This window comes from Pseudorca crassidens, chromosome 21 (assembly GCF_039906515.1).
Source record: "Pseudorca crassidens isolate mPseCra1 chromosome 21, mPseCra1.hap1, whole genome shotgun sequence".
Classification (NCBI taxonomy): Eukaryota; Metazoa; Chordata; class Mammalia; order Artiodactyla; family Delphinidae; genus Pseudorca; species Pseudorca crassidens.
The window spans coordinates 14786190-14798265 of NC_090316.1; the positions used below are offsets into that span (position 1 = coordinate 14786190).

The following is a 12076-nucleotide window of genomic DNA, read 5'->3' on the forward strand; positions in this document are numbered from 1 at the left end:
TGGTGGAGGCCTCCATCCAAGGGCCAGCAAGGAACTGGGGCTTTCAGTCCAACAACCCACAAGGAGCTGAATCCTGCCAACAACTATGTGAGTAAGCCTGGAAGCAGATCTTCCCCTAAGTGCAGCCTTAGATGAAACCTGTTATGGACTGAATGTTTGTATCCTCCCCAAATTCCTATTGTGAAGCCTTAATCCCCAATGTGATGGTATTAGGATGTACAACCTTTGAGAGGTAATTAGGTTTAGATGAGATCATGAGGGTGGAGCCTCCATGATGGGTTAGTGCCCTTGTATGAAGAGACACTAGAGTTTCTGCTCTCTCTGCCATGTGAGGTTACAGATGGCCATCTGCAAGCCAGGAAGAGGGCCCTCACCAAACGCCAACGGCTGGCACCTTGATCTTGGACTTTCCAACCTCCAAAACTGTGAGAAAAAAAATGTCTATTGTTTAAGCCACCAATCTGTGATATCTTGTATGGTAAACTGACATAAATTAGGTTGACAAGATCATAGCCCTGGCTGACATCTTGGTTTATAAACTTTGAGAGACCTTGAGGCAGAGGGACCCAGCTAAGCAGAGCCTGGATTCCTAACCAACAGAAACTGTGAGATAACAGTTTGTTGTTTTAAGCCATTAAGTGTTGGGGTAACTTGTTATGCAATAATAGATAAGTTAATATCTCAGAAAAATTTAAGGTAGTACCTCATAGATCCTTTCAACTAGACAGCAGGGCTTCTGGGGATCTAAATGACATTGTCCTACAATACTGTCAAAAGGTAGAGAAGGGACTGTCTTGGCAAGAAATATGAGTACAGCTTTTGCCTAAGGGAGATGATTATAACTTTAAGTATAAGAAACCTCTGGGGGCTTCCCTGGTGGCTCAGTGGTTGGGAGTCCGCCTGCTAGTGCAGGGGACACGGGTTCGAGCCCTGGCCTGAGAGGATCCCACATGCCGTGGAGCAAATGGGCCCGTGTGCCACAACTACTGAGCCTGCGCTCTGGAGGCCATGAGACACAGCTGCTGAGCCGACATGCCACAACTACTGAAGCCCACGAGCCTGGAGCCCATGCTCCGCAACGAGAGAAGCCACTGCAATGAGAAGCCCGCACACTGCGGCGAGGAGTAGCCCCCGTTCGCCCGCACTAGAGAAAGCCCACACACAGCAACAAAGACCCAACACAGCCAAAAATAAATAAATTTTAAAAAAGAAGAAAAAAAAAGAAACCTCTGGCTTTTAAAGGATCTCTACTAGCTTGCACTGAAATAGACAGAGACTATTCATAATGAAAAGAGGCCTCTGGACCTTTGATGTTATAGGCAGGAAGCAGGCTGAGGAAGCTACCCATTTGCAATTATGCGCTGTTTCCAAAAGGGAAGATAACTCAAGAAGGATGAAAGAGCCACTGAGAATTATTCCCAAAGAGCAGGAGTGAGCATAAGTAAGGAAGTGATCTCATTTGACAAGCTGGGTTTCAGAATTGCTATGGACCAGCTTCCATGTCCCTCTCCTATTCTCCCCTTTTTAAATGGGAGTATCTATTATAGAGTTTCTGTCCCTACCTTACCATTAGATATTGGGTATGTGAGAGACAGATATTTTGTCCCCTTAGTCCACTGGTCTTCAGATCAAGAGGAACCATGTCTGAGGAGCTATAGTCAAGGAACCACACCCAAGAAGCCACATCGGCACTTGGATCTGACTTAGATGCTGATATCCTAGACCAGGGGCTGGCAAACTTTTCCTGTATGGGGCCAGATAGTAAATATTTTAGGCTTTGCAGGCCACATGTGTGATCCCTGTCACTTATTACTCTTTGTTTTTGTTTTTTATAATCCTGTAAAAAATCTAAAAACCATTCTTATCTCAGGGGCTGTACAAAAACAGCCCACAGGTTAGATTTGGCCCTCAGGCTGTAATTTGTTCATCCCTGTCCTAGACTATGAACTGATGTATAATGGGATGAGATATTTTGATATCTTAGGGAAGGAGATAAGTATATTTTTCATATGGGAAGGAAATGTATTATGGCCAAAAGGTGGATGGTAGTAGCTAGTCTTCAAACACAGCCCCCCAAAACTTCCCTTTTTTGGTACATGCACACCACTCCTGCCATCAAGGGTTAGAGCTTATGTGCCCTCTCTTTGAATCTGAGCTAGGCCTGTTTCTGCTTTGAGCAATAGAGTGTGGAGGAAATGGCATTCTGGGAATTCTGAGCCCAGGCATTAAAAATTGACGGCAGCTTCTGTTTCCTCCCTTTTGGAACCCAGCTTCCATGTAATGAGAAAGCCCAAGCAGTCACCTGGAGAGGCCCACGTGGAGGAAATTCAAGCCCTAGCCATGCTCCCTCAACCCCCAAGGCTTTATCTGAACTCCCGGCAACATCCCGCACGAGCAACCAGGCTTCTGAGTGAGCCGTCTTGGAGGTAGATGCTCTACCTTGAGCGCCCCCCAAGGTGACACCACATGGAACAGAGACAGACTATCTTAGAATATTGCCCCAATTGTAAATACACTTGTGAGCAGATAAATGATTATTGTTCTAAGCCACTAGGTTTGGGGGTGGTTTTTTATGTAGCAATAGACAATGAAAACACTGGGGGAGGGAACAGTGGGAGCAAAGCTCTGGAAACCAGGAAGCACTGGGCATTTTTAAGGATTAGCCAGTATGGTAACCTTTGCCCCAAGAGTTAGATTTGTAAAACAACAAAAATCACAACTGCCATGTCTAGCGTGTACTTTTCATTCTAAAAGACAGTAAAATGGAATTGAAAAATATATGTGCTCCCTTCAGAACCTCAATAAAAATTACTAAATACATGATGATACATAGAAAGCAACAAAGCCAGATTGCCGTGTGGTGGTGGGATAGTTGGAAACACGCTTATAATTAAGTGACTTTTTTGTCACCGACTTTATAGCTGTGAATTGAACTTGTGCTTCAGGAAAATAGTAAATTAGCAAATGTCTCTGGCCTTTTAGAGACTCACTTATAAACAGTCAAAAGTCAAATGCTAAATTAAACGCTTGTAAATGTCTACTGTACTCTACCCGTGTCTAGAATGTAGAGAACCTCTACATGAGCGTTAAGGATAAGGCTGGATATGTAGTTCATTTACTCACTATCAACAACTACCCTTTAGGAAGAAATCTTCAGTGGCTAGTAAGGTAGATTTGAGTGAGGTGAGATGGGAGATGGAAAACAGGGTTGTTGAATGGTCCACGGACAAGCAGAGAAAAAAGGATGGAAATGAAAGCCATTTCCAAGGGGGAAGCTACGTGGTTTGACAAATGATTGAATGGAGGAGCTAAGGGAGAGTAAGGCATTTGACCTAAATGCCAGGTTTCAAGGCTTTAAGGATTCGGTGATGCCAACTCCAGAAAGAAAAAAGAAAAAGAAAAGAAATAGATGTCTGGAGGAGAAGAGTTGGTTGTATGGATAGATGAGCATCAAGTTCAGCATCAAGCTTCTAAGGTTCGCAAGTGTTGGAATCATGCTAATGGTTGAAAAGTGGATCTCTAGCCCAGAAGAGATAGGAGTTAATATGTATATTTCAATGCCCACTGTATTGGAATCATAGGTGAGCTTAAAAAATAGGAGGTTGGAGGGCTTCCCTGGTGGCGCAGTGGTTGAGAGTCCACCTGCCGATGCAGGGGACACAGGTTTGTGCCCCGGTCCGGGAAGATCCCACATGCCGTGGAGCAGCTGGGCCCGTGAGCCATGGCCGCTGAGCCTGCACGTCCAGAGCCTGTGCTCTGCAACGGGAGAGGCCACAACAGTGAGAGGCCCGCGTACCGCAAAAACAAAAACAAAACAAAACAAAAAAAATAGGAGGTTGGAGAACAGAATCTTAGGAAGTATCTATGCTTAGACAGGACAAGGAGAAAGACTAGCCAGAAGAGGCAGACCAAGCAGTCTGATTTAAAAAGGGAACAAGCACACTAATAAAAATAATAGCAGCTAACAGCACTGACCAGGGAACCGTGCTTCAAATTTTACGTGTATTGTCACATTTTAGTGTTTGAGGATGGCGAGTGAAATATACACGTTTCTATTCACTCTGTTCCAAAACCTCCAATAAAAACACAGAAAAGATTTCTTGCTGTTGTTGTTATTATTTTAAGACATACATTAACAAGGATAACGAGAATGAAAGAAAACAACAGCAATAAAATTGGGGGAGCTGAGAAAACGAAATCCTAAGCCTTATGGGAGAAAATTGAGAAGCAACCTTACTCTGAAGAATCCCCCAAAGCCTTGACAGCAGCTGGCAGTGCAGAAGTGACAGTGAAAATGGGGCTGTAGCCTGGACGACTGATCGAAAGGAAAGTGGTTTGTACCCAGATTCCTCTTTTCTTTTTTTTTTTGTACATTTTCTTGTTAACATTTTAAATCTCTCTCCTCTTTCTAGGAATATCCAGCAGGAAAAAGAACAGGCATTTTTTCCTTTTCATCAGAAGTTTATTTCTCTTCCTATGAAAAAAGCCTCATCAAATCAACTTAAGTATAAAATAAGTATATAAATCTCTAAGAGGCAAGAAAACAGGACTAATTAGGTAAGATAAACATCAGTGGCTGAAAAGATACAAAACTAAATCTTTCTGTGTGTGTGTAACTTTAGGGTCCCGGTAATCCTAAGCATTACTGTAATTTTCACCCTAAGTGACCCACTTTAAAATGTATGTATGACTAATCTTTGTAAATGTAAACTGGACATTCTCCGACTGAAAAGGTTCAAAACTAGTGGCTGGATATATCCATCTTGGTCCAACATGATTTTTGAACAGTTTGTTTCAACAACTTAATTGGTTTAATTGTTTTAAATTTGTTTTTTAAATCGATTTTAACATGCATTTTAAATGGCATTATTATATATTGATGGTCTATATCTGCTTTTTAAATTAATCTTGTCATAAATATTTATCCATATCAAGACATCTTGGCTTTTCCTATCTCATCTTTTTTAAAGCTTTGAAGAATGCCACTATCTGTGCACAACTTCTATATGGATGGGCATTTCAGTTGTTTACAGTTTGTGGGGTTTTTATTTGCGGTACGCGGGCCTCTCACTGTTGTGGCCTCTCCCGTTGCGGAGCACAGGCTCTGGACGCGCAGGCTCAGCAGCCATGGCTCACGGGCCCAGCCGCTCCACGGCATGTGGGATCCTCCCGGACCAGGGCACGAACCCATGTCCCCTGCATCGGCAGGCGGACCCTCAACCACTGCGCCACCAGGGAAGCCCTGTTTACGTTTTTTAATTATCCATAGACAAATGTCTTTGTACATTGCCTGATTATTTCCTTAGAATACATTCTAAAGAAATTGCTTGGTCAGAGGGTAGGCACATTTTAAATGTTCATATTTATGGCTAGAAAGTTTATACAATTTATACTCACTCCTACAGTGTGCACAAGGTTGTCCATTTCATTACAACATTCCCAGTATTGAAAAGTTCTTTTTCATTTTGCCAATCTGTTGGTGAAAAGTGTTATTCTTTTCATTTGCATTTCTTGATTGTCACAGGGGCTGACCATCTTTTCATCTGTTTATAACCATTTGGAAATCGTCTCTCATGTCTTTGTACATTTTTCTAGTGAGGTGTTTGCCTTTTCCTAGTTGATCTTTGAAATTATTTTGTTTCCAATATCCTACAACTCCTTCGTGTGTTCCATAGATATGACTGCTAGGTACCATCTAGGTTCTTAGGATACAGTGATGAACAAGAGAGACACAAGCCTGACTTGCACGGGCTAACTGTCTGAAACAGTTACAATAGAGTAGAAAATGTGCTCTAACTATGGAAGTTCACGTTTCTACGGACATCATAAATGTGGCAAATACATACTCTGGGTGGTCAGTAGTGGCTTCTAGGAGGATGTGACATTTCACCAAGTCCTAAAGAATGAGCAGTAGTGGCCAGGTCAAGCAGAAGTGGTAGGAGTGGAGAGGGTTCCAGTTAGAAACTAGGGAAGGAGAAGACTTTGGGCTAGAGAACTGAAAAAACTGAAGAATGCAAAAAGTGGTCAGAGATTAGCTTAGAGAGGTAAATGAGGGCTAGATAATTAAGAGTTTAAGAACTTTATAAGTTATAGAAAGTAATTTCGACTTTATCCTAAGGCAGTAATAAAAATGTATTCATTAGAATGTTTTCAGCTGCAAGTAGCAACAACAAAAAATTTGATGTGGGACTTCCATGGTGGTCCAGTGGTTAAGACTCCACACTTCCACTGCAGCGGCACGGGTTCAATCCCTGGTCAGGGAACTAGGATCCCGCATGCCACATAGCGTGGCAAAAAAAAAAAAAAAAGGATGGAAAGTGACTTAAACAACAAAAACTTTTAAAATTTCACGTAATGAGAAGTGTAGTCCCTGAGTTGGTTCATCGTTTTACTCTGCCATTGTCAATGCATGTGGTATATCTTCTTATGACCCCATGATGTCTTCCTTTATAGTCCCCAAACAGCTGCAGCAATTCCAAGCATCACATCCTTACACAATTATTGTCAATGGCGTGGAAAAGGTAGCAGAGTCTGTGTTAATAAGGAAGAAGGTCTTCCCCACCTCTCATTGGCCAGAACCAGATTACATGGGAACCTCTAGCTGCACTGAATGCTGGGAAAGTATCTGGCTTGTTCACCCTTTGTGATGGGAAGTGGCTTCTGTCTGCAAGGAAGAAAGGGAAGGGTAAGAGCTATTGGGTAGGAAACCAACAGTGTTATTCTCAGCTTCTCAGGTTTACATTTAGTTCTCTATTGCTCTGGGTCTTCTTGCTTCTTTCACTGTACTATCCATTACCTCCATCCTCTGCTCTCAGCCGCCACTTTTCCAACTAGTTCCCCTACTTTTTTTCCCAAGCATATTAATCCCATTCTTTACAACATCTCTAAACATTCAACATGACACTGTTTGATTTAATCCTGATATAACTCCCTAAGACAATTATATCTTTGACATGAATACTTTAGAAAGTGCCTTAGTTGATGCAAAACAATATTCTAAAAGAACTAGTATTGGGGGTTTCAAGTACGCTCAGGGATGCCTGGTATTGCCAGTGCTATGTGCACTAAAACTTACTTCATTTTCATTATTAACATGAGAAAATGGTACATTCACTTAGGCTGTGTGCTTGGAACATAGTTGATAAATATTTGTAGAATGAATAGCTTTTATTTATTTTTTTAAAGATTTTTTTGATGTGGACCATTTTTAAAGTCTTTATTGAATTTGTTACAATATTGCTTCTGTTTTATGTTTTGGTTTTTTAGCCGTGAGGCATGTGGGATCTTAGCTCCCTGACCAGGGATTGAACCTGCACCCCCTGCATTGGAAGGCGAAGTCTCAACCACTGGACTGCCAGGGAAGTCCCTGAATAGCTTTTAAATAAATAGTAGTCCCTTATCCAGGTCTTTACTTCACCACCTTTTAAAAAATGAGAGCAAGCATATGAATTATGCTGGAATGTTCATTGACTTTTAAAGATGAAATAGTGACATAATCTCATCTGACACTTCCATTATATCTACTTATGCCATATTTAAAACATGTGAAAAACATTACAGGCAGACTTGGGTAAATGGTTCTTTTTCTTTTTTTTTTTCACCATGATGCAAATCCACTGAATTGTCTTTCAAGTCTGATGCCACATCAGTTAAGCATTCTAGAAAATGTTTCTTGAAAAGCATTGTTTGTTCTGAAACTGTCTGGAACTTATTTTACACGTGCTGATCTTGATTTCTAGCTGACCATAGATAATCAGACTTGCTGGTACAGATTCTGGGCTGTAACCTATAACCTGGTCTGATTCAACATATTTTGTGCGTATCTTGACTATCAATCTGAACAGAACATCATCTAATCAAGAAATCTGGAGGAGCGTACGTGAGGAGATTATGGGAAAGGCTTTATCGTTCAGCTTCTGTCATATAATCACTAACAAACATTTTAAGTGCTTGTTGATACTTCCACTAAATATTAGATGTTTAGAAATAAGTTACAAATGAGTACTTCATACTAGCTATTATTGAGTGAATGAGCTTCCTGAGCTACAGATCATAACATATGAACAATGGTTTGAGATCACAGAGCTACTGCTTACTGCTGATCTGTGATGTTTTTGAGTGAGTCTGGTATCGTGGAAATTGCAGCAAATTTAGCGATGGTGCCTCTATGTTGAGCCCAAACTCTGCCACCTATCAGAATCAACTTTGGGAAAGGCGCTTCATCTTGTTTAGATGTGGTTTCCTGACTTGGAAAATTGGATTAGTGATAATGGCTCACGTCCTCCTCAAAGCTGCTGTCCAGACCATAGGAAAGAGCATATATTTTATTTTAACAGAAGTGCAGACATAGTTAGGACACGCACTGCCGGTCCATAAGCTCCCTGATGGATATGCTTATACAGGACCACATGAAATAAACTTGCCATGAGCAATGTCTCCGCAGTATGCTGTGCAACGCTGCAATAGAGCCTGCTTTCTGGAGATTAACTCAGCTGAGGACTTGCTGTGCTTCTTCCACCTTTATGAGGAAATACAGACTTCCTCTTAAAAGGTTTATCCTTTTTGAAAAGGTTGACTAGGATGGTTCTTTAAAACAAAAAAATCCAGATGATTAAATTTAGGTCTGAAGGCCATTCTGAGAATATTCTCTGGCTCTGGGCCCGCAGTACTATATATATCTTTCTTTTCCAGTACTGTATTTTTTATTGGATTTTGAACTTCATGATATTTCTTTACTTTAAACTCTTGCTTTTCACTATGTAGTTGTTTGTGAGATAGTGGCAATAATCACATTGACCTATGCAGGCCTGCCTCCTTTTTTTTTTAATATTTATTTATTTGGCCGCGCCGGGTCTTAGTTGCGGCATGTGGGATCTTTTGTTGCCACATGTGGGATCTTTTAGTTGCGGCATACGGGCTCTTTTAGTTGTGGCATGTGGGCTCTGGTCCCCTGACCAGGGATTGAACCTGGGCCCCCTGCTTTGGGGAGGGTAGAGTCTTAACCAGTGGACCCCCAAGGAAGTCCCTGCCTCCTTTTTGGATTGATCTATTTTCTGTTATATGTTTTGCTAATTAATACAAATGTCACTTGCTGAGGTACTTTCACTAAAGGCCTGTGCAAGAAATATTGATATTTTACAACCACATGAGCATTTTTGTTTCTCCTTTCATTTAAAAGCTTTTCTTTCATCCATTTACCACAAAGAAGCGTCTGAGTATTTGAGTGTTCCGCCCTCTTCCCACATCTGACTATAAATCTGTCACTCTTCTGGCTTTCCCCTGTTTATGATTTTTTTTTCTTTTTACTTTTTAGTTTGAAATAATTTCAGACTTACAGAAAAATGACAAGAACTGTACAAGGAGTTCCCATATACTGTTCGCCCAGAGACACCATCAGATTTCATTAACTGTCTCAATAACGTCCTTTAAAGCAAAAGTATCCAATCCAGGGTCACACGTTGTCATGTGTATATATGTCTTGTTATGTCTCTTCAGTTTTCTCTGACCTGGAATAGGTCCTCAGTTATTTTGCAGAATATCCCTCAGTTGGGTTTGTCTGGTGTTTCTTTTCTCAGGATTAGATTAAGTTACCCATGTTAGGCAGGGACATCAGAGAAGTGATGCTGTGCTTTTCTTACTGTACATCAGGTAGCTCATGATGTCAGCTGGTCTGAAAATAATAATAGTGTCTGATGGTAAGGTTACTCTTTTTCCTCTCATAATTAATCACTATTTTGTAGGAAGGAACTTTGAGGCTGTGTAAATATCCTGTTCTCATCCAACTTTCACCTTCCAGTTTTAGCATCAACTGATGTTTCCTGCCTGAATAATAACTAGCATAATGATTGACAAGGGGACATTTTCTAATTCCATCAATCCTTTTAAACGTATTAGTTGGCCTTCTCCCCATGTATTTACTCATTTGTCTATTTATATCAATGTGGATTGGTGGATTCCTTTTCTATCCAGTGGAATGTAATGTTACTGTCATTATTTATTCTGATGCTCAAATTGTCCCAGGTTTGTCCCAGATGTGGGCCCCATTCAAGGTGACTCCTGTGTCCTTTTGATATAGCACATCAGTCTATAAGCACTTCCTTACTTTCTGGTACAAAACATTGCCGACTCAGTTTACACTTTCCACGCCCCAGACCTGGAATCAGCCATTTCTACAAGGAGTCCTTTTAGTGGAGACAAGGAATTGAGATACCAAGATCTAGGCTTTAGGTGTGCTCATTGCTACAGGTCCTCTTAGTGGACAGAGCAAGGGGATATATAAATGTGTACACACTCACACTTGTATTTTCTGCACACACACACACACACACACACATATATATACAAACATATATACCTGTTTCTACATCTCTATATTCCATACCATTAGTTCACCTCAGTCCCTGTAACCCCAATGCAATACACAATGCTCATTCTAGTTTTTTCCTTTTCTTTATTTGTAATTCCCTTCTCCTGCCTCTCCTCATCCTCAGTATATTTACTTATCGCTCAGTTCCACTGTATGTGCTCTTCTAATGCCTGCCAGGCTGTCACCCTGCTTGGCTGCCTTCCTTATGTGAACTCCAACCACCTTCCATGCTAGGACCTGCATAATGTTTTGTTTTGTTTTAATTAATTAATTTATTTATTTATGGCTGCATTGGGTCTTTGTTGCTGTGCGTGGGCTTTCTCTAGTTGCAGCAAGCGGGGGCTACTCTTCATTGCAGTGTGCGGGCTTCTCGTTGCAGTGGCTTCTCTTGTTGTGGAGCACGGGCTCTAGAGCACAGGCTCAGTAGTTGTGGCGCACGGGCTTCGTTGCTCCGTGGCATGTGGGATCTTCCCGGACCAGGGCTCGAACCCGTGTCCCCTGTATTGGCAGGTGGATTCTTAACCGCTGCACAGGGAGGTCCTGCATAATGTTTTAAAAATTAAATTATTGAGGAAGAAACGAAAGAAGTTTTCTCATGATTGTTAAAATGTTTAAACTAATTAACTATATTTAATATCACTAATATTTAAGGTATTTTTCAATAACCCAATAAAAAAGTGGTCAAAGGACAAAGAGAGACAGTTCACTTAACAAATGTAATATGTTGGGCTTCCCTGGTGGCGCAGTGGTTGAGAGTCCGCCTGCCGATGCAGGGGACACGGGTTCGTGCCCCGGTCCGGGAAGATCCCACATGCCGCGGAGCGGCTTGGGCCCGTGAGCCATGGCCGCTGAGCCTGCGCGTCCGGAGCCTGTGCTCCGCAACGGGAGAGGCCACAACAGTGAGAGGCCCGCGTACCGCAAAAAAAAAAACAAAAAAAACAAATGTAATATGTAGGTGTTACACACAACCTTGATATTCAGTGGTAGGGGATTGCATAAATAAATTATATTAACACAGTATGTACTGGGCAACCATTAAACAGGATTAACATAGATCCTTATTTTTTGATTTGAAAAGATTTCCCTGATATATATTACATTCACATTGTTACAAAATATTATCTATTTTATATGCTATTTTGTGTGTGCGTGTATATGTGTATAGAAAAAAGAATCAGGTTAAAAAGGAAAATATCAGCACTGTTCCTCTCTTTTTTTTTTTTTTTTTTTTTTTTGCGGTACGCGGGCCTCTCACTGTCGTGGCCTCTCCCATTGCAGAGCACAGGCTCCGGACGCGCAGGCTCAGCGGCCATGGCTCACGGGCCCAGCTGCACCACGGCGTGTGGGATCTTCCCGGACCGGGGCACGAACCCGTGTCGCCTGCATCGACAGGCGGACTTTCAACTACTGCGCCACCAGGGAAGCCCTGTTCCTCTATCTTATATTAATAGATATTACGAGAGATTCTTAGGACATCCTCTGAAACTACCATTTAATGACTTTTCCCCTCCTTTTGCAAAGCACATAGGTTTAATAAACGTTGACTATTTAACTAGGTCTGTGTGTCTTTTTCAAGAAAACAAAACTTCTTTTTCAAAGAAAGAGAATATATCATATTTGTAGAATTCTGTGAGAAGTCCTTTGTGAAGAAAGAGTGCTTGACTGGTGTTAAATAGTTTTATTAGAGAACAGAGACAGACTCTTCCCTCA

General features: G+C 41.4%; 1 long non-coding RNA gene across 1 annotated transcript; it reads left to right on the plus strand.

Moving 5' to 3' along the window:
* Positions 1–1741: 1741 nt before the first annotated feature.
* LOC137216040 (uncharacterized) lies at positions 1742–11088 on the plus strand. The gene is made up of 3 exons (XR_010939558.1): positions 1742–2426; positions 4413–4557; positions 7267–11088. It is a non-coding gene; the product is annotated as an uncharacterized lncRNA (long non-coding RNA).
* The last annotated feature ends 988 nt before the right edge of the window (positions 11089–12076 follow it).